General features: G+C 43.0%; 1 protein-coding gene across 3 annotated transcripts in view; it reads right to left on the bottom strand.

Annotated features, from left to right (window-relative positions):
* Positions 1 to 22,173, bottom strand: part of LOC119659331 (toll-like receptor 6) — a 38,009-nt gene that overhangs the window by 4,184 nt on the left and 11,652 nt on the right. Inside the window, exons 1-2 of one of the 3 annotated variants that reach the window (XM_038067382.1) lie at positions 8,061 to 8,355; positions 7,832 to 7,960 (exon numbers count right to left, since the gene is read on the bottom strand). The exons of 1 other annotated variant lie outside the window; for it this stretch is intronic. The gene's annotated coding sequence lies outside the window, so the exon portion shown is untranslated. Of the gene's footprint in view, positions 1 to 7,831; positions 8,356 to 22,173 lie in introns of those variants that run through there. One more of the 3 variants, XM_038067376.1, reaches the window with a different exon arrangement.

Here is a 22,173-nt window from a genome sequence, read left to right as displayed (position 1 = left end):
TTTTCCAAAGCTGGTCTTAGTTTTGACATTTGTTGGAAAGGCGGGTAGTTCGGGAAGTCGAAAGTGATCATTTATTTAACGGGGCAACTCACAGAACCACCAAAACCGAAAAATTTGGAAAAAATCAAGAGGCTGCCGCTATGCCTTAAGCTCATCCTAGAATCATCAACCTAGAATCTATATATGGAAGGTAAAGGATTCTTCGTTTTTGTTTGACCTCAGATTAAACAGTTATTTGATGACGATGGTTTCTCCAACAGTTTGTCAAGCAAAGAGAAAAGAGTCTGGGTATCTTTTATCTTTATTTGCCGCAACTTTCTTGCAAACAAAAGATCAAATAACTATGAACAACGAATTGATGAGTTACTTAAATCTTACAAGGCTTTAGATTGCAACACGTCATTGAAAGTTCATTTTCTCCACTCCCGCCTGAGTTTTTTTTTGGAAAATTGTGGAGCCGTTCCGGACGAGCATGGTGGAAGATTTCATCAACAGATTGCCCAAATGGAGAACAGTTACGCGGGAAAATGGAACCCTCGTATGTTGGCGGACTACTGTTGGACTCGAATTCGAGAAACACCGGAGGACGCTTACAAAAGGAGAAAAACTTCTAAGTAGATGCACGTATAAATTTTTCATACTATTTGATTGCTCAGCTTTATCTTCTTCTTTTTCTTCAGCCTTTGTCCCGTTCACAAGCGGGGTCGGCTCGTCGTGATCGGCTTCGCCATTTGGCTCTATCGAATGCCTGATCTGGGTGCAATCTCAAGGCTTTCAAATCCCCATCCAGCGTATCAAGCCACCGTTGCTTAGGTCTGCCTTTTGGTCGTTTACCATCGACTTCGATGTTCAGACCAATCTTTGCAAGTGAATTCTCGTTTGCACGAATTGCGTGACCATACCATCGAAGACGCCTCTCTCCCAACTTTTCCACGATCGGTGCAACCCCATAACGATCGCGGATATCCTCATTTCGGATGTGATCTAAACGTGTAACGCCACTAGTCCAACGTAGCATCTTCGTCTCCATTACCGCAAGACGCCGTTCATTGTCTTTTATGGTCGGCCAACACTCAGAACCATAGAGAGCGACTGGACGGACGACATTGCGGTAAATTTTAGATTTGAGACGTTCGATGATACGTCGATCACAAAGGATACCAGTTGTGGAACGCCACTTGATCCAGGTTGCGTTAATGCGTGAAGCAATTTCATAACGCAGCTCTCCATTGGCTGATAGCGTTGACCCGAGGTATTTAAATCGCTCAGTTCTGGGCAGATCACTGCCGCTGACAATGATTGTGCCTGTTTCATGGGGATCGGTCGTCAAAAATTCAGTTTTGTTTAAATTCAATCTGAGACCGTGTTGCATGAGGCGATTATTCCATTTTTGAACAAGTTGCTCGAGATCATTTTTGCTATCAGCTGCTAGGAAAACATCATCTGCATAAAGCAGTGTGTAGGGCGCTGGATGTTGGATATCCCGTGTGACGGTGTCCATAACAAGGACAAAGAGGAGTGGTGAGAGGGCACTTCCTTGATGAACTCCAACAGAGCACGAAGCGGTTTTGATACACTCGCCATACTTCGAACTTTACTTTTCGGATCGTGGTAGAGCAATTGAACCCAGCGCACGAGTTCTTCTGGCACGAAGTGCTGTCGTAAAGCATACCAGATGAGTTCGTGTGGTACACGGTCAAACGCTTTCTCTAGATCCAGAAAGGCAATGTAAAGAGGACGATGCTTCTCATGGTGTTTCTCCATGAGTAACCGCGCAGCGTGTATTGCGTCAGTAGTTCCGCAGTTCTTGACAAATCCGGCTTGATTCACGGTTATTTCAACGATTTCGCGAATACGCTTGTCAAGAATGCGTTCAAAAATCTTCATGGTATGGGAAAGTAACCGCATCGGTTGGTAATTTGAACATTCTGCTGGACTACCTTTCTTTTTCCATATTGGAACAGTGGTACTTTCTTGCCAGTCAGATGGTGTTCTTCCTTCCTGAATAACCCGGTTAAAGAATTCACTGAGCTACAGTGTTGGGTCCCAGCTCTTCGCTTTCCAGAGCTCAGATGCGATATCGTCAGGTCCTGTTGCTTTCCCCGATTTCATTTATTTTATTGCCTCCTCGACTTCAGTTGCGCTGACTGGTGGAACTGCTCCAAATGTCGGCAATGATTGTGGATGTGGAGGATGAGCAAATTCTTCAGTTGAAATCTGCTCGAAGTATTCTCGCCATCTATCCGTTGCGGCTCGACGGTTGGTAAGCAAAGTACCGTTCTTGCCATTAACACAACAGAAGTGTTCGATATCCGGTGTGCGTTCATCACGGCTTTTAGCAAGTCGATACAGATCTCTCTCGCCATCCCGAGTGTCCACTTTATCGTAAAGATTTTTGAAATGGTTCGCTCGGGTGACAGCTATCGCTTTCTTTGCTTCCCGGTTGGCATTCTTATAAATTTGCCAATTAGCAGGCGTTTTATCGTCGAGAAATTTGTGGTAGAGGCGTTTCTTTTCACGGACCTTGCTCAGCTTTATGATTCATTTAAATTTCAAAAATCGGGAAACAGATATAAGATTCCCAGTCTATGTTCAAATATTCAGGCCTAATAATTGACCAGAGGCTAAATTTCAAATTGCATGTGTGCATATAACACCGAAAAATTACTGGCAAAAATGCTACCGAATAAAGGTGGCCTAATGCCGAGCAGTTGTTGCCTCTTTGTTTCAAGGGTGGTCAGCTCAATTCTACTATATGCAGCCCCCATGTGAGCAGATGCACTAGAAGAGGAAGTAAATAGAAGAGAAATAGGAGTTGCATATCGCTGCACTCCGAATATATTGCGCCTATTGAACAATTTCTGACGAAGCGGCTTGCGTGATAGAAGGGATGATCTAAATTGACGGACTGAAACTATCGCCGAATGGCAGGAGAGATAGAACGAGTCAGAGAAAGGCCGATGGACACACAGAATCATATGGGATATTCGGAGATGGATCGAGCGACCCCACGCCGAAGTAGGTTTCGATCTAACGCAAGTTTTGAGCAGAAAGGGAGGTTATCGATCATACGTATATGGATTTGGGCATGATGAGTCGTCATATTTTCCAATGTGTCCAGATATCGCAGAGAGCGTAGAACACGTGTTATTTGAATGCCCGAGGTTGGCAGTTAAAAGAATCGTATTAGAAGCTAAAATTGGGGAGCACAATCCGGAAAACATTTTATGATAATGTTATACACGCTTCAGAATGCACAAAATTCACAAAAATGTAAAAGTTTCATTTTCTATCATTTTGTTGAGAATAGTTGGATTCGCTTCAAACTTTCCAAAGTTATGCCTTATGTAACCTCTTAAACTAAATTTTGTATTAGCATGAATTTAAGGGGGGTGTTCGCCTAAATATGCTAATATATTATTATTGACTTTATTTGTGAATATATGGGAACGGGATGTATTTTGAGGCCTAGATTTCATTTAGATATGCTACCAGGATTTTTTTAAATTTTTCGGTTGAATAGGTTCTGAGAAGGAGACCTGTTACACTTCTTTCATTTCTCCTCTTGGTTCTTCGTTTTGTCCCACATAAAACCTTAAAAGGCCAGACAGACGAACAGTGAACCGATTTTGTTACACATAAAACCTTAAAAATTAGATGAAGAAAGTATACAATAGTATAGGTATGTAGGTAGGTATCAGTGGCCGAGGAGCCCAATTAGCGCTGTAGTGCGCCGTTTTGATGCCACAAATTTCTAAGTTCGTGACTGCTATTATGGGAGCAGGGAGAGAGTCTAGTCGGCTCGGATCTCTAGAGAGGTTCCCAAAGAATGGTTTACCTAGTCTCCGTAGCCTGACGCTAGCTAGAGCTGGGCAATCGCAGAGAAAGTGCATGAGGGTTTGCCTTCCTTCTCCGCAGCTTCGGCAATGCGAATTGTAGGGTATGCCGGGCCTGGTGGTATGGTCCCCTATGGGCCAGGAGCTGTCGTGATCGGGCTATGTTATAAGCAGGCTAAATTCTCCTTAACTTGGCACAGCTCGTAAGCCTTCGCTATCTTAGGCTCGCGGCTGGTAGGTAGTATGTGCAGACTCGGCCCCCGAAACACCGACTGTATTCACCGAAGTACTACCAAGAGCAGAGCCTCGCCGGGCCAATCCGCCAGCTCGCTCATTCCCTTCTATGTTCCTGTGTCCGGGAGCCCAGAGGAGGGTGACCTTTAGCGTGCCGCCCAGACGGTTCAGCGCATCTCTGCACTGCTCCGCCAGCCTGTAAGATGTCGTCGCTGACGGCGAGGTCTTGATGGCCGCTTGGCTGTCGGTCAGAATGGCTATGTTACGGTTAGGGCTCGAATCTCGCTCCAGCCATCGACAGACTTCCAATATCGCCAGCACTTCCGCCTGAAATACACTGGCGAAACTTGGCAGAGCATACGACTTGAATACACTATGTGTGTTCGAGAAAATCCCCGCGTCGACTCCACAGGCCATCTTTGATCTGTCGGTAAAGAATACTGAGTGATAACCTTGCAACACGCCGCTGGTCTTCCACTTTGCCCTGGTTGGAAAGTCCACAGCAAACTTTCTCGTAAAGTTCAGCTTGGGTGTGGCATAGTCCGTGAGAATGCCCACATTTCCCGAAGTACTTCGTCTAGGATCTTGCTGTGGCCGTTGGAATTCGGTGCCGAGCATCCGGATTCACGCAGTATGACGGCACTGGACGCTGCAACGTATTTAATGTGGATGTCTAGCGGAAGGATATGCAGGAGTACCTTGAGAGCATCTGCCGGGCAGGACTGCAGAGCCCTAACATCATCTGCACTCGCGATTCTTTGAATTTTACTAAGTTTCATCACATTGCGTTTTTTTCTCAAAACCTGCCACCATGCAATAGAGCCGTACGTTATGATCGGACGCACTGCAGGGGTGCACATCCAGAGAACCATCATCGGTCGAAGACCTCATTTCTTTGCAAAGGTACTCTTGCAGGAATAGAAGGATATACAGGACTTCTTAACCCTCTGTTTTATGTTCAATCTCTAATTTAGCTTTGGATCCAGGATTACACCCAGATACTTTACATTCGAGGAAAAAAACAATCTTTGTTCATTCAGCCGTGGTAGATGGAATTCAGGTATCCTTGCCTTGATGGCGAATAGCATCAGTTTGCGTTTTGGTTGGGTTTATGCTGAGTCCGCATCTTGCAGCCCACAGGCACACCTTTCGCAACGCTACTTCCATGGTTTCGCTCCTAATGGACAGAAACATCCCTTATACTAATATCACCAAGTCGTCGGTATACGCCACCACCTTTACCCCGCTGCTGTCCAATGTTCATCAAATTTCGTCCATTACTATTAACCAGAGCATCGGTGAGATGGCGCCACCCTGCGGCGAGCTTCTGTTCACAGATCTGGTCGAGTAGTTGCCTTCCAGATCCGACTGGATTATCCTGGTACTTAGCATGGATATAATCCAATGCGTAGATACCCCTCCAATCTATTAGGTTGTTGCAAATGAAATGGCCGTTTTGGTACTAAAATTTGGAACGACTGTAAAGCTTACAAAAATTTATTTATTTAATCAAAATAGGTGCCAGTCGATTCAAAACACTTCCCCAGCGAGATTCAAGAGCATGTATGCCAGTTTCGTAGAAGTCCAACTGGCAGGTGTTAGTAAATTCGTCGAAGGCAATTTTGACAGTCTCTTCGTTCCTGAATTGTTTTTCCGCCAACAAATCCAAACGCTTAAAAAAATGGTAATCAGTTGGCGAAAGGTCCGGTGGATATGGTGGATGAGGCAGAGTCTCATCCTGCAATTCGTTCAACTTTTGAACCGTTGTTCTGGATACATGGGGTCGTGCATTGTCGTTAAGGAGTATCACACCATTTTTGTTGACTAATCTCGGCCGTTGTGTACTCAATTTTTGGAGCTTTTGCTCGAGTTAGGCACAGTATTTCTGTGCATTTATCGTTTCCCCAGGTGCCAGCTCTAGACCACCAAACAGTCGACATTACCTTCTTCGGATGGAGGCTCGGTTTCGGCATATGCTTCGGTGAATCATCAGCATCTAGCCATTGCGCTGATCGGCGGCGATTGTCATATAATATCCACTTTTCATCATATGTCACTATTCTGTGCAAAAAGGGATCGCTTCTGTTGCGGGTGAGTAAAGAACTCCAAATTTCCATTCGAAGCGCCATGTTTTGCTCCGTAAGGGCATGCGAAACCCATTTGTCGAGCTTTTTCACCTTTCCAAGTTGTTGCAAATGCCGAGAAACTGTCGAATCGTGTACGCCCAGTTTCTCTGCAATGTCTCTTATAGACTGTCATGTGTCGGATTTAACTAACAAACGCAGCTTGTCATTGTCAATCGATGGTCTTGTATGTCCACTTGGCTCACTTTGAAGGTTTACGGCGCCTGATCGGCCGTGTGGTTCGTTTACTTACCGCATCAGTTCCAAAAGCGCTATTAATGTTCCTGGTTGTCTCTGGTGCTTTATGACCAAGTTTGAACTCATACAGAAAAAGTATACGTTCTTGGCTCTTTTTCATCCTTTTTGGGGTTTTGTTTGCAACATGTGGTCCTGGACAGAATCTTACTGAGCCCCGCGGATTCACTGGTGTTTTCGATGTTCTGACAATAGTCCAACCAAGACCGTCTCTTGGCAGTCCTGATGGCCGACTTGTACAAAGTATACATTCACATATTTTCTACGCAAGTAATTTCACCAGTCAATTTGTATTCAGTCATGAAAATCATTAATGACGTTGGCTGAATTTGAACAAAACATGAACATTCATTATCAAAAGTCTTCCGATAAACTCCAAAATACTTTCTTTTAATTTCTATTAATTATCTATTTGGTGACGCGAAAATGTCTTAACTGCGTATTAACTAAAAACACAAAGAACGCTCGAAAGTTTGCAGCAATAGTCGTAATATTTCTATGAAAGATTAAATTTATTATTAATTGAAAGCGATTATCGCGCGTGCGGAACGTCATCATCTCATTTGCCTTTTGCTTTATTTATAGCGAGTTCTTGTTTAAATTTGGGAATGGAGAGGTTTGTGCGAGTCAAATCACTTTGCTTCCGCATTAACTTTTCTTGAAAATGCAGTACAAATTGTAACCTTATTCTGAAGCGTACGTATACGAGTATATCTGTGGATAGCGACCATTCTTCAGTAGATTATATGAGGTGTTCAGCCAATAGATACTTACGATACTACACATGTGTTTGTATCAAATCGGGGAAACCTCAGGGAAATATTATGCTGCAACGTTGCGAATAATCACTCGAGGAAATTGGTAGGTGAAAGCATTACGTAACTAATGTTTTCAATTGAATACGACGCTGGAGCACTATTTCGCTTCCTAAACAAAAACAGATTTCCCACTTTTATTTGCTAACAACTCCCAGCTTCTCTCTTTTGAAAATATTGATAATTCTTAAAAAGTAGCAGCCGAGTAGCGCGAACGTAGAACAATCTTAGCAAAACAAGTTGTCGCATGCTCCATATAAACAGAATAAGTGCAAGCTAAATACTCCGCAAGATCACTGTGGGAAATCTCATTAGAAGTAAAAATCTGCTGGCGACGAAGTTTAGTTTGTACGTACAATAGACCACATTCACATATCACTGGGTGTGTTTTGAATGGCGCAGAGGGGATGACCAGATATCCTAGATACCCTTATATGAATGAAGTGAGGAATGGCCTTATGACGAATCAGAAAGCATTACAGAATTCTGAATATCTGTGCACATTGCAACAGATATTTAGGAACTATACATTCTTACAATCGACAAGAAACCTAAAATCTATGAGTACCTTCACTGTAATCAGACGATTCTCCTCTCTCACTAACACTCGAATATCTGAATATTTTGAAACGTGAGTCACCGCTGAATGATATCTTACTCAACTTCTCTCATATTGGCTTGACTAGATTTATCTTCTCTATCAAGATAAAACGTTGCGATAAGATTTTTCCAAACAAAAATTCGTAAATAATTCAGGAAATAGTTATTAGAAAAACTATGGAAATCTAGAACTTTACAGCACTCTCTATTGAAAAATCACTTGAAAAACCTTCTCAAAGCACGACATACGCAATTTTTCCGTAGATACCGAATTCGTAACTGAATTCACGCGCACACTTTATTTCACGTGAAGTACTAACAATCTTAACATGACCGTGCGGAATACCAGACGAAAATTGATAATAATTGAATACTTGAGAAGACTTCTGAAATATGTTGCGATTTTTTGTGAAAGAATGACTTTAATGCACGCTTGAAACGCACCCGACGAATTCAACAATCGAATCTAGACACAGGTGCAACTTTCCATTCTCTGGACTCCACGCCCTCTTATCTATTGGATAAATTTGGCCCTGATAACGCCTTATCAAAGGTTTATTAAAAGTCTAAAGCAAAATTCGTACACTTGTTCGTGTTGTAAATAACGGCGGCGGTGTTTAGTTCGGCGAAGGTGAATTCTGTAATATTGTTTTTCTGTACGTTGGTAAGCTTGAAGAGATTACATTAAGTTTGAAGAAGCATCTTAGATGCAATGAAACAAATTGTTAGTTGAGAGCTTTTTATTGCACAAGAAAGTTTAAGTGTCTACTGTAGATTGAAAGAAGTAAAGTAATTGTTACCGAATTTAACGGAAGCTTATTCCAGAAGCAAGAAGCAGTGCTTATTTGGTGCCTATCAGGGAGAATTGATTGAAAAGTGCGAGAAAATAAGTTAAAAATTTGTATCTATTATGAAATACATGAGTTTTTGGGAATAATGCAATTTTAACCATTTCAAGATTTTGATATTTCTTCATTTTAATTGCTCTTAAGGATTTGTGTGACACAACACGCCAGAGTGTGGTATTTTTACCCACTACAATCAGCCTCGACTCTCCCCCTACTCCGTGGAACCACCTTTAGGTATTACATCACGGGGAGGCTTACTTTAGCTAGGCCTCTTTCTGTCTATCCGCGGAGTTCGTAACCGCGTCTTCTTCACTTTTTCTGCTTTTCGCAGTTTATACTGGATTGCTGGGATCATGGAATTGATCGCAACCCGATCCGTCTGGCAAGCTACTATTCTCCGGACAACATTTTCTGGTGATAGCACTTCACTTAGAGCTCCCTCTGGCTTTCTCCTTTCTTCCACGAACTTAGGAAAAATGGAAAAATACGTGGGGTAGGCTACTCTGGGACCCCGTCGCTATTTGGGCAATCAGGTGGAGTGTCCAATTTAAACCTGTACAGGTATTGACAATATCCTCCATAGCCGGTGAGAAATTGGGTGAGATTATAACTTATCTCCCCATGCTTTCTCTTCAGTTACTCCCCGATGGAAGGGATCAACCTGTAAGCGAGACGATCCTTTGATGACTGGTCCCGTCGCTGTTGCCATCTGCTTATAGATCTCTTCCTTTCGACTTTTTTCACCTGCGATAAGGGAGATGCGAACCTGGTGTTATAAATGTTCATCATTTCGGTTGCCGGGGTGTCAATAGGCATCATTCCCGAGATGTTGAACGCTGCATCATCTGAGACGGTCCTGAAGGTAGAACACACCCTTAAGGCTATTCTTCTGTAAACCGTATTCAGTATATATGCATTGCCTAAAACCTGCAGCGCGTTTCCCCAAACTGGGACTACATACAACATGATAGAACTCACCACCCTGGCTATGAGCAGCCTGCAAGTATGCCGCAGTCCTCCTACGTTCGGCATCATCCTTGCCAGAGCCATACTCTTGGTGGTTGCTTTTTTACGAGTATGCTCTATGTGCTGCTTAAAATTGAGTTTTCCGTCTATCATCACCCCCAAGTATTTGATGGCCGGTTTGGAAGTGATGATATGATTCCCGATTCTAATGCAGGCGTAATTTTTTTTGTGGCGCTTAGTGATGAGGACCGCTTCCGTCTTTTCCTCCGCGAGTGCTAGTCCAGCATTCTCTAACCAAGCCTTAACAACACTGATTGCTTCGCTCGGGTACAACTCAGCATCTTCGAGATGCTTTGCGACCACAACCAGTGCTATATCATCGGCGTAACCCACCACCGTGGCCTCCTCCGGAACCGGAAGGTTAAGCACATTATTATACATGAAGTTCCAGAGTAGTGGGTACAGAACCCTGTGGGACACCCGCGAAGACAATGTACTCCTTGGGTCCATCATCGGTATTATACTAGAGTGTTCGCTCATGCAAGTAGCTATCGATAATAGCGGCGAGGTCGATGGGAACACCAATTGTCGTCAGAGACTTTCGTATAAGGTTCCAATTGACCGAGTTGAATGCATTCCTCACATCCAGGGTCACCATCACACAATATTTGCTGGTACAACCCCTTCCGTGAATTGCATTTTCGGCCAAGCCAGTAATCATTTTGATGGCATCAATGGGTGATCTGACTTTACGGAACCCATACTGCCTATCTGAAAGCACCCCTTGGCTCTCGACGACTGGGAGTAATCTATTATAGATAACTCGCTCCAACATTTTACCCATAGTGTCTAGAAGACATATTGGTCTATATTGGTTCCCCTGGAGGTTTGCCAGCCTTAGGCAACAGCATCAGCTTCTGCGGCTGCCATGGTGCAGGAAAGATACCTTCGGACATGCACGTTTCGAACAGCTCCGCGAACATATCCGCTGTACATTTGACGGGGGGCTTTGCTGTCGCCTATTCGACAGCAGATGTTCAGCAGCTCGTTCCTGGTGACTGGTGAAATCGGCGGCATATTCAGGGGGCGCTAGAAGGTGTCAATACCCCCCTCTTGTTGGGGAAATAACCCCTGAATTATTTTCAACAAGAGCATAGGGCACGTGAGTGGGAGATGATCAGCCTCTGAATCGCCCTGTTATGTTTTTTTACCTCACGGATTTATGTCCGCTTCCAAACAGAGCTCCTTAAAACATTCCCTCTTACTCCGCTGGATGGGGAGCTTGAGGTTCTCGCGAGCTTCCCTATAGGTATTTTCCTTTTGCCCATGATCGATCCTAACTATTGCCCTCTGAGCCGTCCGTCTGGCTCTGCGGCAAATCGATCGAAGGCTGACAAGTTCACTATTCCACCAATAATTGCGCTCCAGTCGGATCGGATCGATCGATGCCGCATGCCTTCGCAAAGTGTACAAATATTGGGCATTTGAAGCACCATTTTAACGAGATCTGTTCCCTTAGCCGGTAAACAACCCATTTAATCCAAACCTTCCCCACGGCCAACAACTTCAGCGCTGACTCCACTGGCAGTCGCATTTTGGCCATTTGAGTACCGCCATAAGCTTTTCTTAGGCTCACCGTAGATTCTCCCGTGAATTCCTCCAGCTTGAATTGTTGCTTAAAGGGAGTGCAGATCTCTTCTCTGGATGTTACCTCATCGAGATCCTTGCACTGGACATAGATCTCATGTTTTTGGGAACGAACCGCGACATTTTCTCCAAGTGAGTTTAAAACTTGGTTACGAAAGCCGTTATTTTTCCCCACGCTGGACTTTTCAGCTCAAACCTGAGATCCCCTTTCTGGGTCCTCCGAATTTTGCTGACATTTCCGCCTAGGTCTTTTAGGTCGATGTCAGATTTCACCTTCTTCAGTATCTCCGCATACGTTAGATGTCCTCTCCTGGAGATTGCAATTGCCTCCGCGCGAATTTTGGTTTCTTGTTTCTTTTTTTGTTCACGACCTTAGTCCAACTACCGCTCTTATTTGCTTTTGGTTTCACTTCGCTAGCCGACATTCCTACTTTGGGCACTTTAGGCCCTTCTGAACTTTTAGTTCCGTTTGTTGGACTGGTCAAGATCCCTTTTTCCTTTTTGGGGCCTGTTGATTCCCCAAAGCTTCCCCCTCTTTGTCTCGCACTCGCTCACTTGATCGAATGTCAATGACCTTGTGCTTTGGTGTCACTGTTTGGGCTGGGATGTACGGCTTTTTCTTAGGCTTTCTTATTTCTTCCTGTGGTCTATTGTAAAGCACTCTGATGGCTCTCACCATGTTCTTCATGGCTTGGTGCACGTTGTGCTTGTCCTTGATGAATTCGGACAGCTCAGCTATTTTAGTCCCAAGCTGCATAAAAGGTAGTTCTTGTGGGTCAGGGCTCTGTTCTCGGTGAGTCTTGGCCAGATTATTCCTTTTGCTGATTCCTTCGCTTTTTTTAATTGTTGATTTCCCATGTGCTTTCTATTTTAGCGGCTTTGGTATTGGAGGAGATCGTAAAATTGATGAGCTTCACCTGAATGGATCTATTTGCTGCTGCTGGAGTACCTTTTGATCAAATCCGTCGAAATCACCTTTCTTGGCCAGCTATCTCCTTTTAGCCCATCATTATTTGCCTTTGCAATTGGTGTCCTTGGCAGAGTTGTGCTTCGTTTGAACGCCTTCTTCTCCAAATATAAAACACACGTAGTATTAGATGCCACGCTGGTAGCAGAAAACCGCCTCTTTAGGATACGAGTGTAGACGTTGCTTTATATTTTAATAATTCACTATGCTATTGGCCTGGAAAAATTACTATGCATGCTCGAGATATCAATAAATATATGGTGAAAAATTGGTATTTGTGCCTTTACTAGTTCATCATAAAAAAAATTTCTAAAAAAAGCGAAAAAAAACCGCCTTCAAGCGGGATGACCTCTTTAATTTCATCCTAGCTCCATGCAATTTTGCAGCAATGTAGACTATAATATAGAGCATGATCTTACCTACCTAATCTTGCTGGAAATCGCACTATTTCTAACAAAGTTATAATTGGTCAAAGTCGTCTCTTCTTTGCAAATTGAAGAGTTTGAATATCAATATAACTTGAAAGTGGATACTTTCACATAATATATGCATATATTACGTATTACGTGATAATGGGACAAATGCACACTCAAATGCCTTTATAAAAGCAATACACAAAACCTTTCATACCTGCCACTTCACGCAGGCGGCCTTAAATTAATTGGCTTCGATTCGTCTTCGCAGGACTGTGCTTTCTTGCGGTCCAACCTCAATACTTTGATTCGTTGGTACTCGGTTAAAAAGTTGACACTGAATTAAAATGCCACTTTAACCCGGCGGACAATCCCTTTCACTACTGATCTACTTTCTAGACTTGGGTGTAATTTTCGATGACAAACTTCGTTTTAGTTCCCACTTCATTGACATCATCAGTCGAACTTCCAAAACGTCTGGTTTTATCCTGTGCTCCCTTTTCAACTTCCTTGCTAGAAATAACCTATTACTGTGTAGCCTGGTTCCCCTTCCGCCGATACTGTTTCACTTTTGATGTTTCTTCTTTTTGTTTAGCATTTGTCCCGTTCACAAGGGGGGTCGGTTCATCCTGATTGGTTGTGCCGTTTTATTTGATCAAAGGCATGATCTGGATGCTGCTGCGCGGCCGTCAAATCACCATCTAGTGTATCAAGCCTTTCATCGACTTCGATGTTCCCGTTAGTGCTAATTAAATGACCATACCATCGAAGACACCTCTCTTGCACTTGAAGCTGTACAACGTAGATTCACCCGGACCCTCTTTTTCAAAAAGAACTTGCCCAGTGTGGCCTCTCTCTCCGCATCTTCCTTGATATGTGCGTACTTTTCAAACTCTGCGATCTCTTGTTGGACCGCTCTGCCAAGTTCGATATTATCTTTCGCATCACCTTTCATAATACACGTAGTGGGGACATTTTTGAAGTTTCCTTTGGGAGCTCGACATTGAGTAAAAGCTTCCCGATCCCAAGACTATGCCGGCCCCGCAACACCCTATGACTTGGGTTCTGCCTTCTTCCTTAGTTTTAAGTGTAGGTTAAGCCGCTTACTAGTTCCTTCCTCTGAGGACAATATGTAACTAGGGATTTACTTTCTGTAATTAACTTAATAAATAAATAAATGTCATTAATCAAATTAATAAATAAATATTTAACTAATAACACTTCGTTCCTATGAAACCAGTCTAAATTTAAGCACATATCTCTCCACCACATATATCTATCTTATTGTTGTATGTAGTATACAACAATAAGATATTTTCTCGTTTCAAAAGGAGAGAGAAGCTGTTAACTGATTTTCACAGGAAAGTCATTTGAGCGCACTGCATGAATAATGTTCTAAGATGCTTCTACATACCCAAAGATATCATCTCATTCAGAAGCAGGAATAGCGGCGAATTTATGCAAATAACAAATGCACTCTACTCTCAGTTCGTATATAACCAAAATACAAGTTCAGTTCTGCAAAATGTAATATGACATTTTTCTTGTTATCCTGTCCGGAAGTCTAGCAAGAATACAAACTTGAGAAAGACTCGGTAATGGACATTTTGTAAATGCGCTGCCAAAAATTGTGTTAGTATCTAGTGAATATCGGATTTGAGTGAATGTTTCGATCTTCTTAAAAGGACACGGGGAAGACATTGCAAGTGTAATTGCCGAGAGGTGGTTTGACTAACAGAAATACTACACATTCCTAAGGGTAACTTATATCTTATAAAATTGTTTTTAATTCAGATACCACCAATATCAAGTATCGTAGCTGTAATATCAAAACTGTGCTCCCTAAAAACTCCTATGCCCATGCGATGTGTACGTTGTTCAAGATAGATTTTTCAATACATTTGCGGTAGATAGTACATTCTAAGGTAACACTGTGAATTCTTTAGCCTCAAATGACCAAACACAATCTGTTTTCTGATTGCATTTTAATTAAATTTTCCATTAGAATACGTCCAGCACCGAAAAATGTACTTGGCAGTAAGGCTTTTCCCTCCACCATCACTCAATAGTCTTTTTATGAATTCTTACATTGGCTAATTCTCTTAGATACAGACGCCGATTAGGACAGTTATGATTCTTTGATTCGCCCTTGGATGCTATTTTCCTATCTTGCATTGATGAAAGACTGAAGAGCAACCGAGGGTGAAGAGATTTGATTATTTTTATTATTGAATGGCAAACGGGGAGTTTTGTCTATCAATAGACGTCGGCATTTTGAAGGGCCAGAAATTGTGGTGGTGTCATTATTACCCTTCGATAACAGCGCGAATCCTTGCATTTATTGTTAACAATCATCTGTACTGTAACCGCAAGGCAAATGTTCTTTGCAGTATTTTTCTTTTCCGTCTTTTCGATTGTGATAATAGCAGGAGCGTCACAGTCGCGTCCTTCCGAAAGAAAAAAATAAACGAATCATTTTATATTTTCCGCTTTGGCAGTCGATGAGTGTCATTTAAGGACTCGCCGAACTCCAGCTCAACTCCCTTGAATAGGTGTTGAGTCTGTTTGCCATTTCGATTTGTGACATTTATTTTTTTAAAAGAAGTTAATTTCCTGTTTCTGCGGCTGCAGAGTCGTTACGAGCTGTACCATTCGATAAGCTTTTGGCAATGTTGTCTTGGACTCCTGCTTGAATTTGAAAGTATCTTTGTCTCGAAGAAGTTGGTTGGCCTTTAACAGCGACGATTGTATTTCTGAATGGAATGGCATTGATTGTAGCCAATGTATGTAGAAAGAGTTGCCGTAGCTTTTGTATCTATATATACATTCGCAGCTCGAGAATTAAAACAAAAAAGATTTGGCCAGTTCTAATTTGTTATAATTTCTAATTTCCAAGTGCTTTTAACAATGATTAAAAAAAAGTCCTTAATTAATTCCATATATGTATTATATAATGCACCAGGAAAGTAAATCACAAAGGTTAGAACGTGAAGAAATCATTTTAGATTGTCATTTGCCAGATTTCGCACGCATGTTTACGGCTTTATTTTAAGTTTCACTTAGTCGAGATAAGTAAACCATTAGCATGGGAAGCCCGAATGTTCAATTCCTCGCAGTTAGTCAACGATTTTACCTTTTAGTCAATAATGTCGTCATTCCATTTTTCAACTCAGGAGTAGTGCGAGATTTCTACTAAACTTGGTAGGATCATGCTCTATATTATAGTCTACATTACTGCAAAATTTCGTAGTGCTAGAATGAATTTGTGGCAGGGGGGTGGAGCGATATCGGTATAGAAAGTATTTCGAAGCCTAGGGACTATATAGTAGAAGCATCTTGATTTTTTAAAGATTTTTCGGTTGGGTTGTTTCTTAGAATGGGTCCTTGAAAGAAATTATCACTTCCGAGCCCCTGCACTTCCCACTTTTCCAGCAAATGCGAAAACTAAGACTGGAAAAGTACTAATCGGGACCTCTCATTTGATACCCCAAATGACTGCATTTGGAGAAATAAAAATTGTACACCCCCTTTTGCATGTGTACCCCTTAAATTCCACCTAAAAGTATGTAACTCTATGTATAGGGGAGCGTTGACATTTCCCATCTATCCACCAAATTCGGTGTTAATTGCTATAACCGTTTCCGAGTAAAATGCGTGCGACGGACAGACACATAGACACACAGAGATGATGGATTCAAGGGCGAGGGATACAGGCAGTACACTGTCACCGCAGGAGTACCACAGGGTTCAGTGTTGGATCCTCTCCTGTGGAGGTCCTTGTCCTTCCCGTGCCAAAGGAGGCCACGATAATCGGTTTCGCAGATGATCTAGCTATGGCTGCCGTCACAAAACAACCTGAAGACGTTGAAATGTATGCGTGGCTGGAGATGGTTCAGCTTGGCCGTGCGGAACAAAAGACGGAGGCGGTCTTGATTACCAACCGTCGGGAGAGGAATACGGTTAATATTCGTGTTCGAGGTCACATTATCACTTCAAAACGGGTTATCAAATACTTGGGGACAATGATTGACGCTAAAGCAATTTCAGGAGACACCTGAACTATGCCTGTGAGAAAGCAACAAATACCAGCGTATCATTAGCGCGGATGATTCCTAACATTGGAGGCCCAAAATACAGTCGCAGATTACTTATGGCCAGAGTGGTTCGCTCCACACTATTATACACGGCACTAGTTTGAAAGGAAGCACTAGCGCGTGAGAGTAATCGGAGGAGGGTAAATATGACTTACCGCTTAGTGGCGCTAAGGGTGTGCAGTACCATCAGAACAATATCAGATGACGCAGCGCGTGCTCTTGTGGGAATGATCCCGAAAAACATTCTGCAAGTGAGGCACGTTGCCTGTACGAGAAGAGAAAAATGAATCCACCTGAAAAGTATGCAGAATACTGAAAGGCGGCAAGGCAAGAGTTGCAGGAAAAGTGGCGGCAACGGTGGGATGACTCGCAGAAAGGTCGCTGGACCCACACTTTGATTCCCCGTATTGAGGAGTAAGTCCAGCGATGACACGGCGAGACTAACTACCATCTAACTCAATTCCTGTCAGGACTTGGTCGTTGCAGGAGGTATCTGCACCAATTCAGGCTGGATATTTCTCCTTTTTGTCCTGAATGTGGTTGCACACCTGAGGACGCGGAGCCTGTAATGTTCTACTGTCCACGATGAAAATCAAGATAAGCCCGCAGAACATAGCCAGGAAAATGCTGAAGTCGGAGAGAAATTGGTGTACGGTAAACTCCGCAATCAAAAGTATACAGGAAAAGCGGGGCGCAAAAAGAGGACGCGAAGAATAGAACCATAAGAAAAGGATAGACAAACAGACGGGCAGAGAGTAAACCGATGTTGATTAAGTGTTGTTCTATACTAAACTGTCAACAAAAGTGGCTAAAATAACCGTGAAGGTCTGGCCGCAAATGCGGAAGCTCCATCGAGGTGTTCCGACGACAGGTACCTGCACAACTCTGTGCTAACCAGGCCAGGAATGTGGGGGGTCCTTTGAACACTTTGATCCCTCAGTGTCATTTTACAGAAATCACGTGTCATTGCCAGTGCGTGACTCCCCACCGGATTCTGAAAAATACTCAGAACAAACGCAGAGATTCGCGTGCACCGAACGATATAACTACACGCGAGGTAAATTTGGTAGTAAACATTAAAAAAGCCGGTTCTGCCGCATGCGTGGAGCTGTAAATCTGCGGACCTGAGTCCTGCGATCGAAAGGAAGGATTCACAATGGATCACATCCTCGATCGTTGTTCCTTCTGTCTCAAATGTTCAGTAAGATGCGGCCTCTGAAGTTCCCACCCTTACATGACATCCTCAGGCCATTATTTTGGAGGATGCCGGTGTGAATCTTTGCATAATGACAGGTGAGCGATCGGAGTGTTCAAAGGACGCCTCACGTTTCTGAGCTTGGCTTGCACAGAGCCGTGCAAGTACAGTCATCATCATCATCATCAACGGCGCAACAACCGGTATCCGGTCTAGGCCTAATAATAATCGTTGGCACAACAATCCATAGTGGATCAGGGCCTTGAAGTGTGTTAGAGCACTTCATTCAAATTTCTTTTCAAGGTATTTGGGATAGCTCTTCCTTGCCACTCAGGATAGTCGTTTGAACATCCATAAACCCATTTGGTCATTGCAAGTTCTTACAAGAATCGGAAATCTTTATATTGAGCATTGTGCTATTCGAAAAACTCATGATCTATCTGATCCTGAAGTTTTATCAGTTCAGTTATCTGTAAGGAAGAGAAATCTGGGTTAAAGGGGACTTCAATCCGAGAGAAACGCCTGATAATAACGATGAGAATAAGTCCCGCAGTTCTAAACATCTAATCCATGCCAACTGGGGGATGGAATCAGTTGTGAAGTCAGTTGACAAGTAGCGAGTTCTGGAAGACTTCCGGGCGAGCAACTATCAATCGCGAAGGTCCAACCATCAATCGCGAGACGCGTCCAACCTCTTGCAATAGCCAGAGCCAACACTTCGGAGCGTGATGGCACTGCAGCTGGCATTGTGGAAAATGCAGTTATGAACTTGGTAAGGGTAGTTAGTCTGCGGGGCTTCTTTGCCCTTGGGCCCCCAACCGTGTCAAATCTTTTATGCATTGGTGGACGGCGGTAGTTGTCGACCTGCGGCAAGGGTGCGATTAGCTCCACTGCACAAGGTTTAAACGAGTGGAAGAGGCTTGCACCAAAATGGCAGGGTATCAGTTAAAAGCAAGTACCGTAGCTGACTGCTGGAGCTAGTCAACAAGGTATATGGGGATCCGTGGGGTCTTGCCAATAAACTGATTACCCGAAAATTGAGACATTGCGGTTTCCCTCTTCACTGACTGCCAAATAGAGCGAATTGTGCGGAAATTATTCCCTACGGACCTTGTTCGGGCTAATGAATCAAGTGCGGAAAGCGCCGAGGATTGTCTACTTTTCACTGTGAACGATCTGGAAGAGGCAGCCTTTTCTTTGAAAGATAAGAAGGCGCCAGGCTGCTACCTGAAGGATGCTGTCGTAAAGGTTGTGGGTGCTGTTCATCGAGGTGTGATACTTATTATTGATCTCGACGAGTAATGCTCTTCGCAACGCTTGATGTCGGAAATACCTTTAATTCCATAAGATTGCTGATGTGCTAAGCACACTGAAAGGTTAATTCGACGTGCCGGATTACTTCTTGCGGATATTAAGGGATCACCTGTGGGCCGCACCATCCTCTATGAGAAGTTGGAGACCAAAGGATGGAGATCACGTCGGGGTTAGTACAAGTACCCATGCTAGGGCTGGACCTCTGAAGCGCATCTGACGATAGCCTGCTAAGTCTCGACATGGCAGAAGGGTCCCGCCTAGTCGATTAAGCAGATGGTGTTCACTGGACCTCTGTTGAACACGCCCAAAGCAGACTCGACATATTGATGCGACGTGTAAGCTGCTCATAGTTTCAGCCTTGCACTGGGAAGACCTGAATTGACTCAGAAAAGAATCTCGACCCTATCTCCCATATCGATTGGCGGGTTGATTATAGAGTTAAATACTTTGGACCGACGCTCGACTTGTGGATGAGCGATTTAGAGCATATCAAAGCAGCAGCAGACGAGGCGGTAGCTGGAGTTTTGGACTTGATTCGGCTAATGGTAAACCTTGGCGCTACTTCCTATAGCAGGAAACGTCTTCTTATGAGTGCAACACAATCCCTTGTGGTCCATTGATGTTTGGGCTGATGACATTGGCAAGGTGTATTGTAAGTACTTACACAGGCATAGAGATGGGAGATTTTGCAGATGGCGTTTGCCTGCCGCGCTGTCTGAGAACCGGCTGTGACTTAGATCGCGGGAGTGATTCCCTTCCCACCCCTTGCTAAAGATCGCAATTCCATCCACAAGCGAAGCGCTCAAAGGTGGTGGTTACTCGTCAAGAATGGTAATACATTGATTGAGTGGCCCGCTTGAAAAAACGAGTCAATAGGCAAATGGACAGTCCGACTTATTGGCCAAATTCCATAGTAGATGCGAAAGCATGGTGAAATTGATTATTTCCTTATCCAGCTTCTAAGTAGGCAAGCAGATTTTCCGTATTACTTGCCCAAGATTGGGAAGGCACGATTTCATGACATTCTGTTCTAAAATAGGGTGGCCGACGGCACCGACTTTTTGAAAATGGTATGGAATTTGTCAGCAGATTCGTTATGCAAATTAAAGGGAGGTGGGCTCTCACTGGGCATCATTGTCAACGGGGTGCTGAAGAGCACCAATCGATGGAGCCATATTGGTCTTGACAGTTGGAAGGACCGGATTGTAGGGGATTCTTCGAACCAGTAGTTCTCTTCCTTCTTTCCCCTCCCTTTGGTTGAAGAACTTCCTTATTTGAAGGCTCCAAAAATGATAGCCCGAAGTAGTGTATTAAACGGTTCCAGGGCTATTTATCTGATTAGGGAGAGGTGTTTAGTTAGTTATTCGACGGCGCGTAGAGATACAAAAAAGAAAACGGGAATATAGACAAAAGTCCTTACCACTTATTCTAATTTCAGTATGACACATGTATTAGAAATAAATTGGTTGCTCTAATTTCCAAGCTTCTATAATTTCTGGGAGACCTCGAATGCAGCTCAATAAAAAGTTTGACGAATTAAAGACTATTCACCCAAACAACAACCCTTCATAAAATCTAAGTGCTCAGTGGAATTTATTCGATTTCTATGATGCAACATTCCACAAGGGAATCAGATGTGTTTACTACAGCACCAACTATAAAGCATTTCGCATTAGCTATTCTTGGTGTTCATTCCGACTAAATCTAAAAGAATCTTCACTTTTGCGAATATGATAAGAGCACAATAGGTTCCGAAGATTTCCTCTAAATATCTTTATCATCCCGCTTCCGCAGACTTTCCCCCTCCCCTTTGAAGTTCATGATACGTAGACTGAGATTTGTTTGTTATTTTTAGGCATTCATTTATGCCATTGTAGATATACAAGATAAGATGCCCTTACGGGTTTCAATTACAAAGTATCGTACTAAATGTTATTCATACACGGTTTATACAAATGACACTGTGGGAGGCGGTATTCGGGAGGGTTTGGGGGTGACCGCACAGTTCAATGTTGTGCGAAAAAAATACAGAGTTCTTCTTGAGGCAAATCTTAATGGTATGCAGAACGATTTGCTTATCTAAGTGATTCGTCAAAATATCGTTTTGCCGTAATGGCCTCTTGCTCCGGCAATAATGTCACGAGCGTTATTTCTTAACTGCGACTAATGTACTTATTCTTTCAAAACGGTAGCACATTTGAAACGAAATGAATGTGTGTTTTAATGTTTATCTTCAATGCAAATCACGAAATGTTTTATAATATTTTATTACATATCCGTGAAACCAAGGAATGGATAGGTTTAGTTCTATCTATAAATTGTACTAAAGAATATGCAGACATGATCCTTAAGAATAGATTCCTTTTGATTCTTGAAAAAATCGGATCCAACAGATTATGTTCAGTTTTAGTGTTTTTCACCGAATTGAAGAAAAGATGTTTTTAATTTTAGGGTAGAAATTAGTTGATAGTACCACATACCTGATCGGATAGATAGTTGCGCCAGAAACGCTGGTGGAATAAAGAAAAGAAAGCAAAGCGAAAGCTAGATTGGTTTAACTTTATCGATTCTGTTGTCGCATGTCTGTTTCAATGTTTATATTCCTTCATTTAGAATCCGAATCAAAATAATTAGTTAAAATTTCCGTTGCAGGGAATGAGGCTGGTCGCGCTAAAACATTTTGCTTGGAAGGAGAGGAAGAAGCCCCGAAAGCATGGAACTGATGGGCAGGACCGGACACTGTGGAGAATACCTGCTCGCCAAATATTGTGTCCGGCAGTCATTGTCAATGTTTGACTCCTCTCTGTATGTGGCAAACAAAATATTTGTTGGTCCTCTTTAAAAATTTGAGTGAAGCAAAACTTCT

Source organism: Hermetia illucens, chromosome 1 (genome assembly GCF_905115235.1).
Source record: "Hermetia illucens chromosome 1, iHerIll2.2.curated.20191125, whole genome shotgun sequence".
Lineage (NCBI taxonomy): Eukaryota > Metazoa > Arthropoda > Insecta > Diptera > Stratiomyidae > Hermetia > Hermetia illucens.
Note: the sequence above shows the minus strand (reverse complement) of the source record. Positions and strands in the feature narration are given on the sequence as shown.